Source organism: Ursus maritimus, unplaced genomic scaffold (assembly GCF_017311325.1).
Source record: "Ursus maritimus isolate PB19 unplaced genomic scaffold, ASM1731132v1 scaffold_4, whole genome shotgun sequence".
NCBI lineage: Eukaryota > Metazoa > Chordata > Mammalia > Carnivora > Ursidae > Ursus > Ursus maritimus.
In genome coordinates this window covers 42,729,847-42,735,846 of record NW_024426552.1, presented here as the reverse complement: position 1 = coordinate 42,735,846, position 6,000 = coordinate 42,729,847, and the positions used below count along the sequence as shown (strand labels likewise).

The following is a 6,000-nucleotide window of genomic DNA, read 5'->3' as shown; positions in this document are numbered from 1 at the left end:
ACGTAGGAGGGCAGGGAGACCTGTCCAGGTCCAGGCTCATCACTGTGGGTAGGAGCAGCTGTGAGTGCTGCAGCAGAAGGCCCGCAGAAAGAGGTAATATTACCCACCAGGCCAGTGGGACATTGAGCCTTCAACCTAATTGGAGGTGGGCCTGGGGTTAGAATGGGGCAGGCTCAATTTATTTTTGGTTTCTTCTTCTGTAGAACACCTTCAGATACCATTCAGGAACATCCCAGCTTTCTCAGATGGCACAGAACTACGAAGAGGCTAGATACATTTTCTAAGTCCCTCCAGGCAGATTTGTGGGCCTTAGCCCAATGGGGCTTGCCCCTCACTGTCTTCATGATGATCTCCTAGGCCAGACAGTAGTCCAGCTGTGATACTTCCTTGCCATAGGGTCTGCACATAATGATGTTCATGTAGCAGCTGTCCCTCTGGAAGCAGGAACTCAGCAAGATATCATCTCCCGGAGATGAAGTGCCTCTATGGGGTAGTGAGCCATCATTTGGGGCAGGTCTCCAGGATGGCTTTCAGTTCCAGCAGGGTCTCCTTGGTCTTCTATCTGGGGATGGCCCTGTCCTGGACATGCTGCTTGAAGCAGCACTCATGGGTGAAGATCTTGTGGCTGACGTTGCTACTCTCCTTCCTGATGAACAGGAGCTAGAAGAAGAAGCGGTTGATCTGGCTGACAAAGGCCCAGCAGAAGGAACTGATCCAGAGCAAGAACTTCAGTAAATAGAATCTGATGGCATAGTCCCAAAACCAGTTGGCTGAAGAGAAGGGGGGCTTTTTGGCGTGGTCCCAGTAGATGATGCTGATGTTCTCACTGTGTGAGAACCAAAGGAAGTGAAAGTATTCAGATTTCTTCAGGTGTCTGTCCAGGTTGTCAAGAACCTCTTTCAGGATTGAGGGGAGGGAGATCTCCTGCAAGTAGAACTGGGGCACACACTGCAGGGTGATGATGAGATTGACCAAGGCAGCCCAGGTGCACCTGCACTGCCTGGAACACCTCTGTGTTGCTAAACTTGGAGCACTCAAGAATGGTCCCACGGGTGTCAACAGGGTCAGTGCCATCATGTGAATAGATGTCGTGTTTGATCCCTGTGTTGTGCATTCCAAACCCAAAGATGCCCGCCCCTTGCAGTCACATCTGAAACAGCTCTCAGGTGGACGAGGCCAGGCTGTGCTTGCCCAGCTGTACGTGCAGGTCAGCCAGGAGGATGCCAGCCTCCACATTTCTTTAAGCAAAGATTACATATCTCCTCTCAGGAAAGGTCAAAAGTAAATGGTTAGCTCATAAAGAGCTGCCGATAGAAGATTCAGGACTTATTTTTTTGACATAACCTGAGATTCTTCACATTTCTCATTTTCTCCAACAAATTGATCCTTACCCTTTATTGGTCTTTTCTTTCTACCTCTCTGGTAATATATTATGTCCAATCTTGAAAGCAAATATCACAAATATGAACTATTACCAAGATTATTACTCTTGCATGCATCCCCGAGGAAGATATTTAAATGCAGGGTCCTCGATTTTCATGCATCGTCTTTCTTACCTCCCCACATAATTATCAAACACACTGTTGCAAAAATGAAATTGGTTTAAACGAACATCAGGGCCAACAAGAGCGGATAAGAAGAAGCAGGATATTGTGGCTGCAAAAGCGAAATGGGGTGGAGGGCTTCTGCTCTGTCTCTGTGTCAATGGAGATGAATGAATTATTTTCAAATAATAAATAATTATTTTTGTAGTGTCATCATGCTGTCTCCTTTTCCTTTTATGCAGACTTGAGCCATTGTCATTGCAACTAGCATTGCATTTGATAGGGAAAATAAGGAGAAGGAGTCACAAATATTTAGAAACTAGATTGAATAAACTGAAAATGCGGACCAGAGAATTCTTTACTTGACCTTCTGTCTCGCCTATCTCTGGGATTAAAGCTCAGTCATTTAAGACTCTTACTTGAGATCTGATGGAAAAAAAAAAAAAGGAAATACTGCACATAATCACATTTAATCAATTCCAAAAATTCACTCAGCTCCATTTGTTTCCCATAGAAAATAACCAAATGTTACTTTCAGAAGACCACATATTTTCAGAAGGAATTTTAAAAATTGCAGAAAATTCAGATTCAGTGCTTAAATGTTAAAATTCTGATTTCTATCTTCCAAAGGATGACGAAAAAACTCAATGAAGGTAACCATGGATACCACCAGGTTGGACTTATCTGTTTATATTTATATATATAAATTTATATATATTTTCTTATCATTGTATATATATATTCTATTATCAAATTATATATTCTCTTAATCATTGATGTGGCCATAACTTAGAGAAGTTTACAGCTAAAATGATTATTTGCAGGTATATGTATACATAAAAGGGCTTGTAAGCTGTTGTATGCTGGCTTCCCAACATAGTCTGCTCATAAGACAGATTTGGAAGAAAAAAAAAAAAAAGATTTGAGTTCATTGCTTACTATAGTAAGGGAGAAAAACATCTCAACAGAACTGGGCAAATGTCCCATAAAGGGTAGGCAAGATTCTACTTTACTGAGTATTTACAGTTTGATTTAAGGTAGTATTTCAATGTGAAGAGTGAGGGAGATTGATTAGGATTGTGTAAGAATCAGGATATATCAGTCTAAGATTGGTAGTAACAGCAACGTAAGGCTTTTGGGGCTGAGGGTTCAAAGAATCTTAATGATATAAACGATTGATGGTTTATATTGAAGCATTTATGGGTCTTTCATGAAGTTCCTCTACTAAACAATAAGTATGTTTACCTGGATAAGAGTCTTATAGAATAGTAAAATTATGCTAGTGAAGGTAATGGACTAATCATGTTATTACAGAAAATATGCTTTGTGAGAGGGTAGGTACTTTCAGTCCTCAGTGTTCAAGCTATAATTGTCCCCATCATTTCTTTACAAATGTTTTGTTATTTTACTAATATGCCTGAATCATTCTTTTTGAAATTTGTATTTATTTACTCATTTATTTATTTGAAGTATAGTTGATATATTCTTATACATTGGCTTCAGAAATTACTAAATTGTTCTTATTGTTATAGTTGCAGCTGGCATCAATCCACATTTTATGTGGCCTGAAGTTTATGTAATGTTGCTTGCTGTCTTATTAGAAAAGAACACAAAATTCTGGAAAACAATTAGGTACATGGCTTTGAAAGCTGTCTTCACTGGTGATATTTAGATTTCATTGCTGTCAGGGTAAATCCATTTCTGAAGAGAGGTATATAACATAACAGAATTGTCTCCCTGGTTGCATCTTTATAAACGTAAAGAACTCCACCTAGGCAGAATGTATGTAGTATGTTTGAAAACACAGGACCTGTATTATTCTTCGGAGGAAATTAGCCCAAGGCATTACAAAGATGTGGAAAAATTATAGTAAAGCTGGAGTTCAGGAGCAAGTTAGAATGTATTGGTCTCAGAGTCAGAATTGAAGGATGAAAACCGGTAGATAATCACAATGGTCACAGATCAGACCAGGCAGGCAATCAAGATAAGAAAATCTTAAGAAAGTCGAAGACAATAAATTTGTTGTTTGAGCAAGCCATGTGAGCTGCAGAGATTGGGGAAGAGGAATTAGAAATTCCTTCTAGGACAATCTCTTTGTGATCTTAATACACCATTATGAAGACCTTGATTCTAAGGTCAGGTCAAGCTCTGGTCTTGATATCTCCATTATGCTTCAAGCAAATAATAAAGCAATTCTATTTCCTTGGACTTCAATTGGTGTTTTCCAAATTTCAGTCTTTTTTCATATCATCTTTACAACTTTAACCACATGCAATTACTTCCTGTCAGGCTGTTTAGTTTTGACTAAATCAACTTTTTTAAACATAATTTTTTTAAAACTTTGTATCATTATTTTTAAAACATTATCACTTACTATAATAGAAGGTATCTATGCAAAATAAATTCAAAACAAACAAGATTTTAAAATTCCAGTCAAATATTGTTGCCTAACAAATGCTGTAATAGCAAAGCTTGCTTTCTCTTCCATAAAAGGAGATTAACAGATTAGCGGGGTGCCTGGGTGGCTCAGTCAGCTCAGGTCATGATTCCAGGGTTCTGGGATCAAGCCCTCCAACAGGCTTTCTGAGCAGCAGTGAGTCTGCTTCTCTCTGTGTCCCTTCCCCTGCTCATGTTCTCTCTCTCTCAAATTAAATAAATAAAATTTTTGAAAAAAGGAGATTAGCAAGTATAAGTGAGGTACAAAAGGCTTAATAACAGTACACTGACATTATCTTTGATTTAATCAGAAGATTGATAGATGCTTGGATAATTTTTGTCTACGTGTTTCAGTATTTAATGCACGTCAAACTTATGCACATGTCTCTCATTGCAAAAAACACTTCTGTATAGGATAACTGTCATTATCAAGCAATAATAACACAATAAAATTTTAATCTCTCCACAAAATGGTGTATTTTCCTTCATGTTTATATCCCATATGGCTATTGGAGGCATGGTAATTTTCCATGGGCTAATAAAATAAGTGTGTCAAATCATAGACAGTACTTGTGATTTTACCTTTCAAAGATGCACTTCTCTGAATATAGCATTGTCAGGTAGAGGGTAAGAAAAATCCAGTATTAGACCCCTACTCCTGCTGTTATATGAAACAATAGTCAACAAATACTTATTGTGCATCTATTAAATTGCAAATATTAGAAATATAGCAAAGAATAAAATGGAAAAAATGACTACCTTCTTTTTGACATTGGAAAACTTACATCCACTAAGTAAGTAGACTACAAGAAATTTGAATCAAATGAATAAAATACATTACAAAATATAATACATATAAATATATAGTCACATAAATATATACACAATAAAATACAAAAAATAAATATAAATAAAATAATGCCAACCCTGATATTATACAATATCATTACCATATACTGCAATTGTGAAGATCAATAACCACACCAGACAATTTTGTACAGTCCACAATATCCTGAACACTATCTTCTTTTAAACCCATATCTAATAATGTTATGTGCTGATTGACACGATTTGCAAAAAGTTTCTGCCTGTATGAAGCTAAGGATATTTACCAACTTCTACTGGAATTGCCTCTCTAGAAAGAATAAATATTTGAGTCTATACTTTAATACAATCAAAAGTAGATCTTAGAATCTTCAGCTTCCATCTCCCTGCCATCTTTTGAGATTCTCTGGAATCTAAACTCTTAAAAGTAGGAACTCTTTCTTATTTATATTTGTATTTCTTTTTTTTTTTTTTAAGATTTTATTTATTTATGTGACAGAGAGACAGCCAGCGAGAGAGGGAACACAGCAGGGGAGTGGGAGAGGAAGAATCAGGCTCCCAGCAGAGGAGCCCGATGTGGGACTCGATCCCGGAACACCGGGATCACGCTCTGAGCCGAAGGCAGACGCTTAACGACTGCGCTACCCAGGCTCCCCATATATTTGTATTTCTAATAAATAGAAAATAAAGCTCTTGCCACATTGTAGGTCACCAATAATTATCTTTGAATGAAGGACTGAAGGAAGGAAGGGTAATGATCTATGTTACTTGAGTGAAGTGGACATTTCACTATGGCCACATAGAACAAACTCTTTAGGCCTTATTTAACTACAAATACCCAAGAATGTGAGGGAACGAAATAATTTTCATAACTAAATGTCCACCACAGAGCCTCTGAATTCATGGAGGCATTGTCTTTGGAAATCAAATATTTCACTGCCCAAGGGCAGAGTGTTTCCAAAACTGTTGGTGATCAGAGTGTACTTTTATTTTATATGTTGTATTTTATAACATGCTTTTAATTTGAGGGAAAAGAAAGAAGGGTAAAGAGTCTGAATCGTAAGTCTTTAGAAGAGACGTGCTGTGGGAAAATACATGCTCTAGACATCTAACACTAGCTCAAGTCTTGTGGCTTAATATCCAAACTTTGGTCAGATGGTCCTCTTACATATCTCATGATTACATGGCTCAGCAT

General features: G+C 37.7%; 1 pseudogene; it reads right to left on the bottom strand.

The window, feature by feature from the left end:
- Nucleotides 1-221: 221 nt before the first annotated feature.
- The window catches only part of LOC103662032, a 58,762-nt pseudogene continuing 52,983 nt past the window's right edge, over nt 222-6,000 (bottom strand).